The 18,315-nt window shown below is 45.1% G+C and overlaps 1 pseudogene; it reads left to right on the plus strand.

Annotated features, from left to right (window-relative positions):
* Nucleotides 1-6,594: 6,594 nt before the first annotated feature.
* LOC102493395 (S-phase kinase-associated protein 1-like) overlaps nt 6,595-18,315 on the plus strand; it is a 22,682-nt pseudogene continuing 10,961 nt past the window's right edge.

The raw sequence follows: 18,315 nt of genomic DNA on the forward strand, positions 1-18,315 counted from the left end.
ATCTTTATGGGATGGGTGTTTTTTTTTGTTTGTTTGTTTTGTTTTGTTTTGTTTTTGGCTAGGCAGAGTACCTTTGAAATACATCCAAGTTGTTACATATAGAAATCTTTTTTTGTTTTTCTTTTTAAAGATTTATTTTATTTATTATTATTTTTCATTTGACCAGAAGTGAGAAAGCAAACCACCTGATTCGGGACTTGAACCAACACAGTTGGTTGGCCACATAGGAATCCAGTACCCCAACCACCATGCCACTTGCTGGCCCTTGAATATTCTTTTTTTCTAAGTGGTATTCTAGCTGCTCTTATTTGAACTGTTTCACATATTGGTCTCCTTTGAGGAATTTTATCTCAAAGAAAGGTTTGCTCGACTTCAAAAGAGTAGTTTGACAAGTCAATGTAATAAATTGATTGCTAGGTCAGCAGGTGGCATGGAGGTTAAGGCAGCTGGATCTCACATGGCCCACTACGTGGTTCGAGTTCTGGACTCGGTGGCTTGAGAAACATGCTGGGTTTGTGTGCACGTGTGCCCAAAGTCCCAGGAGAAGAATGGAACAAAAGGGATTGGAGTGTGACCATCCCTCCCTGGGGTGATTCCTCACTTTCCCCCTCTCTCTCTCTCTTTCTCTCTCTGTCTCTTCTGTTTGTCTCCAGTGAGCATATATGCTCTAAAGCAAAATTAAAAAACAAACAAAAACATCGTTCAATTTTAAGGCCTTGATTGTGAACTAAATATAATCTAGATAGTGAAATTCATATAGCTGTCTTCATTTAATAGTGAAACGAGTTCTCTGATCTTCAGAGACATCATTTTATCTGATCTCTGGGGAGAGGAGAGAGAGAATGAATTTACTCCTGGGGGGGGGAGATTTAATAGTGAAACGAGTTCTCTGATCTTCAGAGACATCATTTTATCTGATCTCTGGGGAGAGGAGAGAATGAATTTACTCCTGGGGGGGAGAATTTGAGAAATTCACATGTTTTGGATTTACCAGGGAGTACATTTTTGGCTATTTCTGTACGGTTAACTTATCTAGTTCTCGTTTTTTTCTTTCCATTGTCCAAATTCCTTTTCTCTTAATTCTTCATACATCATTCCTCAAAGAAGAGGTAGCTTTTTAACAGCCAGAAAGGCATTTTCCCTTCTTGCCTTCCTTGCAAGAGAAAGCCTGCTGTTTCTTTTGGATGGAGAAACAGAAAGACATTTTCTCCTCCTAGACAAATGCCAGAGCTTCCTGTTAATTACTCAAGAGAACTGCGGAGGAAATGATAAATAATGAAAAGAAAATCCATTAAGATTTGATGGGCCTTGGTTCTTCTTACGTTACTGTCTTGCACATTCGTTAAGCTCTCCAAAGTCCCCCTGAATGGGGGCTCAGCATTCGATTGTGCAAACATTGGCTTTAGGATTCTCAGAGAACAAAAGGAATGACGTCCCAGAGGTTGAGATAATTAAGATGCACTTCATAACACCTCATTCTTACGCATTTCTCAAGTCTGTTCCTGGCCAACTAAGCTGACTATGCCTTCTCATGGTCAATGAAATGAGAGACAGAATTTGGAGAAGGGGGGTTTCTTTTTGTAACTGGTTAAGACAGTCTACAAACACCATGGAACTGTCTAGAAAAACTGGTATTTTAGAGCCAAGTGATAACATTGTATCAGATGCAAATGATTCCTCATTGCCCTCAATCAGCGTCAATCGCTTTCCCCTGAGTAATGATCCTGATTGTTCCAAATACCCAGTTCTGGTTTCTCATCTGACCATTTCTCAAGCAGATCTCGCCATGACTCAGCACCTGGTCAGACTAGGCTCATTAGAGGCCTTTGTTAATTTCAAAATGGCCGCAGCTCTGCTAAACCTTCAGCTGGTCTGCTTCAGAAACATCATAACTGCTTGTTGGAACATGAGTTATGGATTAAATGGAACAAGGCGGGAGAGGGAAAAGACAGAGAATTTTCTTCAAGGTAAGGTTTCTGCTCAAAATGTTCCCCTTTAATGCTTCTCAGACAGCACCCCACTTCCTCAGCAAGTTCTAGTTCTGTGTCTGGACTAACTTCTTTTATCTCTCACACCTTCCTTTTCCTTCCTCTGAATGTTCTAGAGATAAATGTGAAAGCAATGACCAGTAGCCAAGAGCTTAGAGATGCTTGCTTCAATTTTAAGTATTATACTTTAAGTGTATTATATCTTTTTTTGTTTTTTTTCTTTTTAACTTTCTGCCATAGGGCCCATGCGCTCACCGGAGAGAGAGAGAAACAGTGATATGGAAAGTGAGAAATCACCTAACAGTGAGGATGACTATGCCGCAATCCCTTCTCCTCTGTTCTCCTCCTGGGATTTTGGACATGCATGCACATGTACCCTGCATGATTTTTAAGTTACCAGGTCTAGGTCTTGAACTGTGGTTGGTCATGTGGGAGTTCAGTGCTCAACCACTATACCACCTGCTGGCCTCAAGCATATCTTTGAAAAATGTCTTTTAGGGGGCCAGCCAGTGGCATGGTGGTTAAGGTGGCTGGAAACCACATGGAGGACTGAGTGGTTTGAGTCCTGGACTCTGTGGCTTGAAAAACACACCAGGCATGTGTGTGTGCGCACTTGCTCAAAATCCCCAAAAGAGAATAGAGAAGGGATTGTGGCATGGCCATCCCTCTTGGGGATGGGGTTCCTTTTCACTTTCCCTCTTTTTTTTCTCTCTCTGACAAGTGCACACACTCTATATATAGCAAACTAAGAAGAAAAAATAAAGAACGTTTTCTAATGGAAGCTCTTTGTTGCGTGAGAGTAACTGTTCAGGAAATGGTGAGCTGATTTTACTATATTTGTTTTTTAGAGATATTTTTACTACAGGGTGTGTGCGCTTGGCAGAGAGAGACAGAGAGACAGAAAGTAAAAAATCACCACCCCCAGGGAAGATGGCCACGACTCAATCCCTTCTCTTCCTTTGAGATTTTGGGCATGCAGGCACATGTGCCCTGCATGAATTTTAAGCCACCCAGTCCAAGACTTGAACCATGGTCAACTATGTGGGAGTCCAGCGACATAGCCATTACTCTGCTGGCCCTTGATCTTACTACTTTGTAGATGAGAAAGTTAAACAGCTGGCCAAGTCCAGTTCTCTGAAACTGAATTCTTTAACTATGGTGGACTATGCTGGTTATAAAGTTTAAGTTGATTTGTTTCTAAAATGTCATATAGCTTTATGACAATTCTACAGCAAATCACAGTATGTGTGAATACTCACCAAAATTCTCTTGAACATGAGTTAACACAGTGGGAACTAAGGGGTGTGTGTGTGTGTGACTGTATATATATATATATATATGTGTGTGTATATATACATATATGTATATGTATATATACACATATATAATTTTTTTGGGGGGAGAGGTTTTTGCTATAGAGTGCGTGTGTGCTTGCCAGAAAGACAGAAAGAGACAAAGAGACAGAAAACGAGAAGTCACCCCCAAAGGGGAATGGCCACACCGCAATCCCTTCTCCTCCATTCTCCTCTTGGGATCTTGGGCACGCACACACATGCACCCAGTGTGAGTTTAAGCCACTGAGTCAGGACTCGAACCACAATTGACTACATGGAGTCCAGCCACATAGCCATTATTGCCAACTGCTGGTCCCTAAGGTGCATATTCTTAAAACAAAGATAACATTCATACATCTCTCTTAACATACTAGTTTAAAAAAAGCAATTGGGAGTGGGAGAGAAGGGATTGGGAAAAAACACTTAACAGACACAAAAATGAAAAGTTATCCATTGATAATAATGTATATGGTAAATCTTTTGACTTAACGGACACACTCCACATTCATGCTGAGAAAAACCATGTTGTGCTCTGTAAAGATGTACAGTGATTAAGTGTAAATTGTAAAAATGTAAAAATAGTCATTTAAACATTGATTAAGGGACCAGCAGGTGGCATGGTGGTTAAGGTGCTGGACTCCCACATGGCCCGCCATGGTTTGAGTCCCAGACCTGGTGGCTTCCTTTCTAACTTTTCCACTTTCTCTCTCTGTCTCTTTCTGGTAAAAGTAAAACATAATAATAACAATAAATAAATAAAATAATTCTTTAAAAAGAATAAATTAAAAAAAGAAAGCATACAGTATAACTATAATCGAAAAAAAGAAAACCTCCTTACACAGTGAAGTAGCCTTTCTGGAAGGCAAGGGAAGAAGATAAAGGATTGAGAGGCTGTTAGTTTTTAGGGAAACAAAACAAAACAAAACAAAACACTGAAACCCTGGTCTACTTGCTTTTGGTCTAGCTGTGGAAAAAGTGCTTTGCCCTTGGGTCTAACATTAAACATTTTGTTTTCTGTTCTACTCTTTCCAAGAAGCCAGGAGCTGAAGGGAAGTTGACACCATGAGGGACATCCTCAACTTACGGAGGCCAGGAGTAGGTAGATACACCCCATGCTCTGTGTCTGCCAAGAAGACAAAGAAATCTCCACAATTCCGCCAAAGGTCCCCATCAAGATGAAGTCGCCAGAGTCCACCAGGGTAAGTCATTTTAAACCCGCTTCATTTTGACTTTTCCCCCTTCTCTGGCTCACTCTCCTATTCCTGGTTTTGCTTCCTGACATGACCTGCCAGATTCCTTCTGTTTCTACTACGCCATTGTTTCGACACCTGTTTTCCAGGAAACCCAAACTAAGATGGGGCATTGGTAGGGCCTTCATCATAGAGAATTTGGGTGGGACCCACTTGTCACTTGGATTCACTCCTGGGTGATTCCGATGTACACCACTGATTAAGAAAAACTACTTCAGAGTTTCAAGAACATGAAGGAGGAAACTCAACTGCCTGCATGTGCTCACATTCCAGGGTCCTTCCTGCAGGTTGCCTGAAAGGATCCCGAGTGCAACTTCAGACGTCATTTCCATTCACATGTCTGTATATCCACTCATGGTTTCAGACATTCCATGTCATGTCTGGACTCCCTTTTGACCAAGGGACCATTTGAAGAGTAAGGGCTGGGATTAAGCCAAACACTGAATGATTAAAGGGTGAAAATAATAAAGGAGTTGGGGCCAGCAGGTGGCATAGTGGTTAAGGGTGCTGGATTCCCACATGGCTGACCATGGTTTAAGTCCCAGATCTGATGGCTTGCTTTCTTACTTTCCCTCTTTCTCTCTCTCTTTCGCTCTGTCCCTCGCTGGTCAAATTAAAATAAAATACATAGAGTTAAGTAAAATTCTTTTTTTAAAAAAGAAAATAATAGGGGAGTTAATAACTCAAATGTGGGGGCCAGATGGTTGCACGGTGGTAGTGCAATGTTCTGCTAGGCTGACCCACATGGAAGGTTCTGGATTTGCATCTGGAGCCCTCCCTGAACTCATACTAAGCTTTTGCGTATCTGTGACCTAGGGTGGTGGAAGCTGGAGGTGGATCATGGCCTGAGTTGGGGATCCCCCCAACTGTAACTCTCTTGCTCATGGAAGAAATAAATGAATAAACAACAGACTAACCTGAGGGCATCATCAGAATAAAAATACCATCAGAATTGAAAAAAAACTGATGTGCAGAAGCAAGCAGGTGGTGTAGTGGTTAGGGTGTTATACTCCCACATGGCCAACTGTGGTTCGAGTCCCAGACCTGAAGGCTTGAAACTCACACTGGGGCCGTGTGCGTGAGTGCCTAGAACCCTGAGAGGAGAACAGAGGAGAAGGGATTGGCGGCAACGTCATCCCCTCGAGGGGATGATTTCTCACTTTCTCTCTCCATCTTTCCAATGAGTGCATGCGCCCTCTAGCAAAAATCTCTCTAAAAAAAAATGATGTACATAAAGAAAGGTATTTAAGGCAAAGGGGGAGAAAAATAGGATAAGAGTAGTTTTATTTGTGTAGTAAAATTATCTTAAGGAGAGGAGATTGCTTTCTCTCCATCTTCCCTGAGAGGTAGAAGGAGATTTCAAATCTCCCTGGAATATGAAAGGGGTATCAAAATCCCCTCAAATCCGCCATGTTTGCCGTGCAATGTGCCGTCTGTGTCAGTGACCTATGGCTGTCTATAACGACTCCGAAAGACAGCAGCTTAGAACAATGCGCATCTGTCACCTCCCTGTTTTCACAGGCCAGGTGTCTGGACGTGGCCTAACTGAGATCTCTTCTTCAGTTCTTTTCCTGGAGACAGTTGAAGTGCTAGCCAGGGACAGTCTCATTTGAAGGCTCCAAAAGGCAAAAAAGATCACTTCCCAGTTCAGTCCATTGGCTGCTGGGGAGATTCTGTTTCTTGCTGGCTGTTGGCTCTGGGTAACTGCAGCTACTCTCTCCTGGGGCTAGACCATCCCATGTATTACAGAATGTTCAGCAGCACCCCGGCCTGTGTCCACTACAGCTCAGCCCCATTTCCCTCCTCCTCAGCCATGACAACCACACATGTCTCATACATTGCCAGGCGCCCTCTGGGGGACAGTCACCATGCTTGAAACCTACTGCTCTTGATCATTTACCACCGTGGAAATTTTATGCACATTTATGGGAGCCTTGACTTCGTGTCTACATCTCTTACTAAGGTGGACACTCCGTGTTGGTAGAGACCAATATTTTCTGAAGAGCTGTGGGTATTGGAATCATGTTCAACCGGTCACTAAGCTACGCCACAACTAGAATCCTCCAAAGTCTTCTATATCCTCCTGTGTACGGTAGGACAGTTCTTCCCTCTCTATTAGTCTGTAGTTTGATTGGACAGAATAGAACTTGATATCCAGTCTCACTTTTATTTATTTATTTTTCTTGAGATTTTGTGCTATAGGGTACGTGCACTTGTCAGAAAGAGACAGAGACAGAAGGTGAGAAATCACTTCCCCTGAGGGTGATGGCCACACCGCAGTCCCTTCTCTTCTCTTCTCCTCTTGAGATTTTGGGTACATATGCATGTGTGCCTGGCATGTTTCTCAACCGCTGGGTCCAGGACTAAACCAGCAGAGTGGGCTGTGTGAGATCCAGTACCTTAACCACCACGCCACACACTGACCCATGGCCTCGTTTATTAAGCATGGTGTGCTTAAGAGTCATTCTTCTTGTAGGACCGGCAGGTGGCATGGTGGTTAAAGACACTGGCCTCCCACGTGGCTGAGCGCTGTTCAAGTCCTGGACCTGGTGGCTTGTTGTCTCTCTTTCCTTTTCTCTCTTTCTCTGTCTCTCTCTCATCAAAGTGGAAAATAATAATAAAGTTAAATAAAGTAATTAAAAAAAAATTCATTCATGTTGTTGCATTAAAGGTCCTTTCGTGACAGCAAAACATTTGGTAACATTCATCAAAAATGATAGGGGCCAGCAGGTGGCATAGTGTTTAAGGCACTGGACTCCCACATGGCTAACCTCAGTTCGAGTCCTGGACCTGGTAGCTTGTTTTTTTTACTTTTTCTCTCCCTGGCGAGCACATGTGCCCAATAAATAATTCTTAAAAATAAAAAAAAAGAAAAGAAACTCATGCTAGGTACGTGTGCATATGTGCCAAAACCCCAAGAAGAGAATGGAAAAGAAGGGATTGCAGTGTGGTCATCCAACCTTGGGGGTGATTTCTCACTTTCTGTCTCTGGTGAACACATATACCCTATAGCAAAAATCCCTCTCTAAAGAAAAATGATGATTTGTTTCTCTGTATATTAACATGCAAAAGTATCCATGCATGCTGTCAAAAGTGATTTCTCTCTTTCTGTCTCTCTCTGGTGAATGCATGTACTCTATGGCAATCTAAAAAAAAAAAAAAGGAAAAACAGATATATAGAAAGAAAACATGAGAGGAGCAAGGTGTCGAGGCCCAATACCTGACAGAACTTAGGATTTCAGGAGTGGCCCTTCATTTCATAGTGGTTATGACTTCGGTTATTGAAGCAAAATCCTGACCAAAACTCTCACTTGCCCGAAGAAGACTTGACTTCTTAGAGACCCTCTGATGGTTATTTCCTGTCCTTTATGACGTGAAGTACCACATGGAAAGCGGCAAGAAACTCAAAGGTGGAGGGGAACCAGCAGTTAGCGTAATGGCTATGTCGCTGGATTCCCACATAGTCGACCGCGGTTCGCGTCCCGGACCCAGTGGCTTAAAACTCATGCAGGGCGCGTGTGCGTGTGTGCTCAAGATCCCGAGAGGAGAATGGAGGAGAAGGGATTGTGGTGTGGCCATCCCCCCTGGGGGGGGTGATTTCTCACTTTCTGTCTCTCTATGTCTCTCTGTCTGGCGAGCGCACGCGCCCTATTGCAAACAAACAAAAAAGGTTCCTGGCTATAAATCATGCATCTTGATACTTGATTTCATTACAAACAGCACTAAAATATATAGTATTATAATAGTACAGGATGCTTATATTGTAGTCACTTGTCTAAAAGTGTATGCTTTCTCTCTTTCTCCTTTTTTTCATAAATCTCAAACTTATCACCAAGCATGTCAAGGACACCTTGAGGTCTGAGACTAGGCTATTTGTCACTGTCGTCTCTGGGTGACAGATACAAATATTTCTAGGTCCTTATTAAATGTAACTCAGAGGTGACTAATCATTTCTTTGCTTCTGATACGGAAATAAGGAGACAGTTGTAAACTATCTTGTGCAAATACCAAGTTGCTTTTCTCTAAATAATCTAGGAGTTTAAAAAATAACGGGACTGGGGGGATCAGCAGTTAGCGTAATGGCTATGTCGCTGGACTCCCATGTAGTTGACCGTGGTTCGAGTCCCGGACCTGGTGGCTTAAACTCATGCTGGACGCGTGTGCGTGCGTGCCCAAGATCCTGAGAGGAGAATGGAGGAGAAGGGATTGTGGTGTGGCCATCCCCTCTGGGGGGTGATTTCTCGCTTTCTGTCTCTCTGTCTCTCTCTGTCTTTCTGGTGAGCGCATAACGGGACTGAGGACCTGCAGGTGGCTTGGTGGTTAAAGGTGCTGGACTTCCATATGGCCGACCACAGTATGAGTCCTGGACCTGGCGGCTTGCTCTCTCTCTCTCTCACTATAAAGAAAGGAAGAAAGAGAGAGAGAGAGAGAAGGAAGGAAAGAAAGAAAGAAGGAAAGTAAGTTAAATAAAAATGATTCTAAATAAAATCATTTACTGGACTGAACCAGTAGGTGGTGTGGTGGTGAAGGCAACTGGATATTACATGACCAACCATGAGGTTTGGTCTGGACCCGGATGCTAGAAAAACACACTGGGCACATTTGGGGCACACACGTGCCCCAAATCCCAAGAGGATTGGGATGGAGGAGAAGGGATCGTGGAGTGGCCATTCCCCTTGGGGAGTGATTTCTTTCTTTTCCTCTCTCTCTGTATCTCTCCAGTGAGCACACTTGCCCTGTAGCAAAAACCTGAAATAATAATAAAAACGGAATGGCCTTGTCCTCCTCCTTTCTTGTTCGCTGACACCACTCCACTCTCCTCAACCTCCAGCAGGCTGTCTCCCTGAGACCAAGCAGCTGCAGAGCTCTGATGGAGAGAGATTTAAAGCTGATGTGGAAGTTGACAAGCCATCTGTGACTATCAGGACCATGTTGGAAGATCTGGGGATGGCCCATGAAGAAGACCATGCCCCAGTTCCTCTACCAAATGCTTATGCAGCAATATTAAGAAAGGCCATTCCTGGGACCAGCAGTTTGCATAATGGCTTTGTCGCCGGATTCCTGTGTAGTCGACCACAGTTTGAGTCCCGGACCCAGCAGCTTAAACTCACTCCAGGCGCGTGTGTGTGCACGTGCCCAAGATCCCAAGAGGAGAATGGAGGAGAAGGGATTGCGGTGTGGCCATCCTCCCTGGGGGGCAATTTCTAGCTTTCTGTCTCTCTGTCTCTCTCTGTCTTTCTGGTGAGCACATGTGCCCTATAGCAAAAACCGCTCCAAAAAGAAAAAAAAGTCATTCTGTGGTATACCCACCACAAGATGACCCTCCTCCTCCTGAAGAGGATGAGATCAGGGACCAGGAGTTAGCATAATGCCTGTGTCACTGGGCTCCCATGTAGTTGACCGTGGTTCAAGTCCCGGACCCGGTGGCTTAAAACACACACCGGGTGCATGTGCATGCATGCCCAAGATCCTGAGAGGAGAATAGAGGAGAAGGGATTGTGGCGTGGCCATCCCCCCTGGGGAGTGATTTCTCGCTTTCTGTCTCTCTGTCTCTTTCTGTCTGTCTGGCGAGTGCACACGCTCTGTAGCAAAAACCTCTAAAGAAAAGGATGAGATCAAAGAAAAGCGAACAGATGATATTCCTGTTTGGGACCAGGAATTTCTGAAAGTTGACCAAGGAACACTTTTGAATATATCCTGGCGGCAAACTACTTAGACATCCAAGGTTTGTCTGATGTTCTAGGCAAGACGACTGCCAATAGGATCACGGAGAAAACTCTGAGGAGATTCGCAAGACTTTCTGTATCAAAAGCGACTTTACTGGGGACCAGCAGATGGCATAGTGGTTGTGTCGTTGGACTCCCATGTGGTCGAATGTGGTTTGAGTCCTGGACCTGGTGACTTAAACTCACGCCAGGCGTGTGTGCATGCATGCCTAAGATCCCAAGAAGAGAATAGAGGAGAAGGGATTGTGGCATGGCCATCCTCCGTGGGTGGGGAAGTGATTTCTCACTTTCTGCCTCTCTGCCTTTCTCTGTCTCTCCAGAGAAGTACATGCACCCTATAGCACAAAATTTTTAAATCTCTCTTTAAAAAAAAAAGTGACTTTACTGAAGAGAAGGAAGCCCAGGTAGGCAGAGAGAAGCAGTGGTGGGAATAGGGCTGAGATGTTACGCCTGGCGCTGAGACACTCTGCTGTGTTTGTGACTGCTACTATCAGACAGACAGACAGTCGGCAAATGCAGCAGCAGATCAACTGTAGTAGCAGAATATCGTCCTCACTGCACGTGTGGTCTGAGAGGTTTTTGCTATAGGGCATGTGCACTCAATGGAGAGACAGAGAGGGACAGAGAGACAGAAAGTGAGAAATCACTCCCAGGAGGGAATGGCCGTGTCTCAATCCCTTCTCCTCCATTCTCCTCTTGGGATTTTGGGCACGCACGCACACGCACCTGCCAGGAGTTTGAGGCAGCCAGGTCTGGGACTTGAACCACGGTCGACTACATGGGAGTCCAGTGACGTAACCATTACACCATCTGCTGGTCCTTACGGCTGAGTTTCTTCCAAGATGATAGAAAGTTTCTTTTTTCTTGGCTCCGAGTAAAACTGAACTTGCGGGTTCTCTTTAAGAATACATACTAATGATGATAATGATAAGGGGACCGGCCCATGGTGTGCTGGTTAAAGTGGGCTGGATCCCACATGGTCAATTTCACAGTTTGAATCCCGGACCCAGGGGTTTGAAAAGCACTTGAGGTTTGTACGTGCATGCCCAAGATCCTGAAAGGGGCACAGCGAAGAAGAAGGGATTACAGCGTGACCATGTCCCACGCAGGGGGTGCTTTCTCACTTTCCCTCTCTGTCTCTCTCCATGCACCCTCTGGCATTTAAAACACAACAAGAAAAGATATAGCAGTTCATGAGTCCTTATGGCAACACGGAAATACGCATTAGTGTAATAGATCGGTAATCTCTAACCTGCACAGAATCAAGAAAGGTTTTAGTTGCCAGAGGGCATGTGTACTCTCCAGAGAGAGACAGAGAGGAAGAGAGAGAATGTTACCCAGTGGGGCGTGGTCACACTCCAGCCTCTTCTCAGCCTCTCCACCCAGCTGGAATTCTGGGTATACACACCCAGGCACCCACCATGTTCCTCAAACCGTGGTGGGCCATTTGTGATCTGACTCTTTCAACTGTCATTTTTTTTTTAGAGAGAGAGGTTTGTTTGTTTGTTTGTTTTGCTATAGGGTACATGCACTTGCAGAGACACAGAGAGAGACAGAGAGACAGAAAGTGGGAAATCACCCCCACAGGAGGGATGGCCACACCGCAATCCCTGCTCCTCCATTCTCCTCTTGGAATTTTGGGCACGCATGCACACACGCCCTGTGTGAGTTTTAAGTCACCGGGTCTGGGACTCGAACTGTGGTCGACTACGTGGGAATCCAACCATGTAACCATGATGCCATGTGCTGGTCCCCTAACATGTCATTTTTAATGACAACTTCCTACTCTATCAGTTGGTTGAACTATTAGATCATCAGGAAATTCATGACATTTTTTTTTATGTTTTTTTTTTTTTTAATGCAAAAATGCATCATGGCTGCTCCGGCGACCTGTCCTATTCTGTACCATTGGTGGTTTATTTATTTATTTTTACGATGAAGTCTTCTTTAAGAGATAGCTTGTCACCTCATCTTGCTCACATCCATGGTATGGAGTTTGGAAAAAAATTCCCAGAAGTAGAAATTATTTCCAGGTCAAAAGACACGCTCAGTTTTAGCACCTTGGCAAGGCTCACAATTAGCAGGAAAAGAAAAATGAGTTTGCCACATACCCTTGGACAACAAGAGGTATTTGTCCAGGTGAAGACGGCACTGTGGGGGACAGACAGTCAAGAAGGAATCCGGCAAGCCAGGAGGTCTCCTTTGGAGGTTGGAAGATTCCCTCAGAAAAATAACAGCTTGCCATTTTGAACACTGTCGTTGGGTTCATACTCACCTGTTTCTACAAGAGGATTGCAAACAGTGCTGGGGAGGCCTTGCCAACATGCAGCTGAAAGCCATCATGAAGGCAACCACCACCAGGCAAAGTTGCTTTTCAAATGCCCAACACCCAGCTCACCGTGAAAAACCTCCCTCCCAGTTTAAAGACCATCAAGCTTTGGCCACTAGAGGGCACTAGCAACACGCAGTTCCAGCCATACGGGCGCTCCCTGAGTGGGGTGGGTGGTTCCTTTGGATTTTGCATCCCAGAGCCCTAAAGGGACATAGGCTCTGAGCTATCCCAACTGCGTGGGACTCCTCTAAGGCACAGACCAGGGCCCTGGTCGAGGGTAAGTCTTCTATTGGCCACATTCTGAGAATTGTAATGTTTCATGGAAAAGTTTAGAGCTTTTTTTTTTTTTTTAGAGAGACAGAAAGAAAGAAATCACCCCCCAGGGGGGATGGCCACGCTGCAGTTCTTTCTCCTCCAGGGAATTTGGGCACACTCACACGTGGTCAGCCTGAGTTTTTAGTCTCTGAGCCCAGAACTCAAACCACGGACCACTACTTGGGAGTCCAGCGACGTAACCATTATGCCATCTGCTGGTCCCGGAAGAAGTTTGTAGTTTTAACCTTGAGAGAAAACAATAGGTGTAAGGGTGGGGATGGGGCTGGGGGGATAGATTTTGCCCCAAATCACCTGTGGCTTGTTTTTTTGTTTTGTCTTATTTTTCATAGGATGCTTGTCCTTGCTGGAGAGAGACAGAGACAGAGAGAGGGAAAGTTAAAAAATCATCCTCAAGGGAGGATGGCCAGGCTGCAATCCCTTCTCCATTTTCCAGGGATTTGGGGTACACACACACACACACAGTGTGTTTTTCAAGCCACCGGGCCTGAGACTCGAACTGTGCAGTCGGCCATGTGGGATCCAGCCGCCTTAATGGCCATGCTGCCAGGCTGGCCCATGTTGTTGATGTTATTTTTTCCTTTTTCTAAGAACCATGTTTGTTGCTGAGTGACCTAGCGCTCATTCATTTCCTCTGTCTTCTCCCCATGACTGTCAAGAAGGTATTCTTGGTATTTACTTTCCTTACGTTTAAGGAAATGGATTGAGTTGTCGGAAAAGTCACGATGCATTTTTGCATAGAAAAAAAGACGCCATGACTTTTCCGGCAAACCAGTATTAACATATACGGTGTAATAGGTAGCCAAATACCATAGACGGTGTAATAGGTAGCCAAATACCACCGCCTATAACTCAAGTCTTGTGTAATTATGAACAATTACCCCAGTGAGTTCTTGGCCTCCCTAATGCAACTCCAAATTCCCAGGCCAATAGGAGCTGAGGGGTGGGGATGGTGTCAGGAATTCGAGAAACTGGGCCCGCTGGTAGCCTGGTGGCTAGGGTGGCTGGATCCCGCATGGCTGAGTGCGTGGTTCCAGTCCCGGACCTACCAGCTTGGTAAATATACTGTGTGTGTGTGCACGCGTACCCCACATCCTGAAAGGGGGCAAAAATGAAGGCAATGGGATTTGACGTGGCCATTCCCCATGACAGGGGCTTCTCGTTTTTCCTCCCTCTCTCTCTCCAGAATGTATGCACCCTCTGGTTAAAAAATAAATAAATAAATAAATAAAAGGGGCCAGCAGGTGGTATAGTGAGTGGTTAAGGTGCTGGACTCCCATGTGGTTGACTGTGGTTCAAATCCCAGACCTAATAGCTTGAAACTCACGCCAGGAGTGTGTGCGTGCGTGCCCAAAATCCCAAGAGGAGAATAGAGGAGAAGGGATTGTGGTGTGGCCATCTCCCTCCCCGGAGAAGGGGGGGGTGATTTCTCACTTTCTGTCTCTCTGTCTCTCTATGGTGAGCGGATGCACCCTATAACAAAAACAACTCAATAAATAAATAAACAAACAAGTAAAATAAAATGAGAGAGATGAAATACTTTCCAAGTCCTAATTCCAGGCTTGCTAATCACCATTTTCTAAGGCCTTGGTTCTGTGGCTTTCAACAAAATGCACAGCCGGCTTCACCTGAGAGCTACTTCGACTTGACCCTACTCAGAACAACACGGGCTGTCTCTGAGCATCTAGGTTTTCTTATTGACCAGACTTCAGATCCAGATTCTGGCTTCAAAGAGAATTTGTTTCCTCAGGGAGCGGAGGGGAGAGTTAGAAATCAGTCACTGGCTTGAAATTTCCCTCTAGTTTTTATTTCTCATTGAAAAGGTGCCTGGAATTCCACCGTTTCCCTAGACTTTCGGCTTAAAGAGGAGGTACGCACACAAATGCGTTTGAGCCAAGATTTGGGAAACCGAGGTGCCCAAGCTTTTAAGAGCCCTTTTTATTAACGAAAAGAAATAGCAACGCGTTGATTAAATCTCTCCTGGCCTGCTGGCTGCAAAGCTATGTGTCTTCTTTTGAATGGGCTCCTCATTTATCCTCGCAATGAGTTTCTGCACCTCTGAGGTTGAGTCTCTCTCGGTTATCAGCAAACCACAGGAGCCTGATAACTTTGGAAGGGGCGCATTCCCACGAGAAGGCACCTATCTTCATAACTTTCCGCCATGGAAGCAGAAGAAAATTCTTCGGCAAAGACAAATGACTCTGGTTCTCTTTTGGACTCGACATCCATCTTGGCAAAAACTACCACCAGTTTGGAGGGATTCAAAATGTGGCCCAGAGGTTAGGGGGTCATCCCTGCTGGGGCAGGTCTATGAGGAAAATCATCTGGATTTGGGGAGAATGAGATGGTGCGGACGCTATACTTTAATTTTGTTCATGCCCCTGTCTTGTCTTGTCTCTTCTCTTCTCTTCTTTTTTCTTTTCTTTTCTTTCTTTTTCTGTTAGAGAATTTTGCTGTAGGATGTGTGTTTTCACCAGAGAGACAGAGACAGAGAGATAGAGATAGAGAGAAATCCTGCCCAGGAGGGATGACCACACCACAATCCCTTCTCCTCTGTTTTCCTCTCAGGATCTTGGGCATGAATGTACAGGCACTTGGTGTGAGTTTCAAGCCGCCGGGTCTGGGACTCAAACTGTGGTCAACTATATGGGAGTGCAGTGCTTAACCCCACTGTTACCTGCTGTTCCCACTTTCCTTTTTCTTCTTCTTCTTTTTTAAGTAGGTTTTTGCTTGTGGTTTATGCACTCATGTGTGTGTGTGTGTGTGTGTGTGTGTGTGTGTGAGAGAGAGAGAGAGAGAGAGAGAGGCAGTGAGAAGGAAAGTGAAAAATCACCCCCATTCCCCGGGGAGATGGCTACACCACAATCCCTTCTCCGTTTTCCTCCTGGGGTCTTGGGCACACATGCACACATGGCCGGTGTGAGTTTCAAGTCACCAGGTCCAGGACTCGAACCATGGTTGGCCATATGGGAATCCAGCAATGTAATCATTATGCCATCTGCTTCCCCCCCTTTCTTTCTTCTTCTTTTCTGAGAGATTTGTGCTGTAGGGCATGTGTGTCCCCCTAGAGAGACAGAGAGATGGAAAGCGAAAAATAACCCTCAGGGGAATGGCCAGGTAACAATCCTTTTTCCTCCTGGGATTTTTAGCATGCATGCACATACACCTGGTGTGAGCTTTAAGTCACCGGGTCCAGGATTTGAACAGCCATCGACTATATGGGGGCTCAGTGACATAACCATTTCACCATCTGCTGGTCCCACACTCCTTCTTTCTTAAGAGATGTTTCTTGGAGCCAGTAGGTAGTGCAGTGGTTGAGGCACTGGACTCTCAAGTGGTTGACCATGGTTTGAGTCCCGGACCCGGCAGCTTGAAGCTCACACCAGGCATGTATGCATGCATGCCCAAAAACCTGAGAGGTGGGACCAGCAGATGGCATAATGATTATGTTGCTAAACTCTCACATAGTTGACTGTAGTTCAAGTCCTAGACCCGCCAATTTAAAATTCACACCAGCGCATTTGTACATGTGCCCAAAATCCGGAGCGGAGAATGGAGGAGAAGGGATTGTGGTGTGGTCATCCCCCCTGGAGGGTGATTTCTCCCCTTCCATATCTCTGTCTTTCTCTGTCTCTCTGGCAAGCGCATATGTGCTCTATAAAAAAACTCTCTAAATAAAAAGAGAGAGAGAGAGAGAGAGAGAGAATCGTTTCTCCTCTGTTTCTCTTTTTTCTTGTTTGAATATTTCTCCATTGAAATGCTTGGTTATTTAAACCACTAACAAATCTCCACTATTGCTCTTGGCTGGAGACTTCTGAGAAAATGTGACAGAGGCTCTCTTCAAAAGACTAGCACGTGAGTGTCCATGTTGCTAGCCTGTACCTTAAACCCCATTAGAGCACAGAAAAAGAAACACAGAGAATCAAAGAGCCCTTGCCCACCCCCACCCCGTCTCTCCCCACCAGTGTTTTGAGTCTACTGAGTGTTGAGTCTACTGATGTCCGTTCCCAAGTTGTGGTTTGTCGGAGGGGTTCAAAGACGCTGCCCTAATATTTGGATGTTGAATAACTTAATGGAACGTCTCGAATGCATCTCAGAAACATGTTCTGCTGTGAGGCAACAGGTCAAAAACAGAGTCCAGAAAAATCAAAGGGCTGCCCAGATTCTTGGGGGAAACTTTGCTCACAAGACTAAACTTTTCGACCTCTGGGCTGAGGAAGTCGCCTTTCTGCTGCTGGCTTCTCTCCAGTTCTTTCTTGGATGCATTTGCGTGGTGAGGTCTTCCAAAAGAGCTGGTCTGAGAGACCCAGACCCTGATAGTAAAAACTTACTTTGGAACAGGGATGTTTCCAAGGTAGAGGCTACAGAGCGTTTTAATATAAGTTTACAGTGTAGTGCCTCTCACCTAGTGTCGACACTGAGAACCTAATGCCAGTAAGTCCTCCGGGACTCTGCTAAGCACACTATAGGGAAGGACTATTAAAATTCTTTGTAAGGTCAAGTAGATGTTTAATAGTGAATAAAACAGAGGTAAATAGAGAGATGTACACAGAGAATCTACAGTTTGAGTGGCTTGCTTAGGGTCACTGTGTAATTGATGGTGGTAGTTATGGTGATGAGGGTGATAAAGATGGTGGTGATGTGGTGGTGGTGATGATGTGATAATGGTGATGATGATGATGGCAGTGGAGATAACAGTAGTGATGGTGGTGATGGGGATGATGGTGATGGTGGTGGTGGTAATGATGATGGTGGTGGTTATGGTGGTGGTGATGTTGATGGTGGTGATGGTGATGATGGTGATGGTAGTGATGATAGTGTTGATGTTGATGGTGGTGGTGATGTTGATGGTGGTGGTGATGTTGATGGTGGTGGTGATGTTGATGGTGGTGGTGATGTTGATGGTGGTGGTGATGTTGATGGTGGTGGTGATGTTGATGGTGGTGGTGATGTTGATGGTGGTGGTGATGTTGATGGTGGTGGTGATGTTGATGGTGGTGGTGATGTTGATGGTGGTGGTGATGTTGATGGTGGTGGTGATGATGATGGTGGTGGTGATGATGATGGTGGTGGTGATGATGATGGTGGTGGTGGTAGTGATGATAGTGTTGATGTTGATGGTGATGATGGTGGTGGTGATGTTGGTGGTGGTGATGATGGTGGTGATGGTGGTGGTAGTGATGATAGTGATGGTAGTGATGATAGTGTTGATGTTGATGGTGATGATGGTGGTGGTGATGTTGATGGTGGTGGTGATGGTGATGTTGATGGTGGTGATGTTGATGGTGGTGATGATGGCAGTGGAGATAATGGTGGTAATGGTGGTGGTGGTGATGATGGTGGTGATGGTGG

Source organism: Tupaia chinensis, unplaced genomic scaffold (genome assembly GCF_000334495.1).
Source record: "Tupaia chinensis unplaced genomic scaffold, TupChi_1.0 Scaffold000323_1, whole genome shotgun sequence".
Lineage (NCBI taxonomy): Eukaryota > Metazoa > Chordata > Mammalia > Scandentia > Tupaiidae > Tupaia > Tupaia belangeri.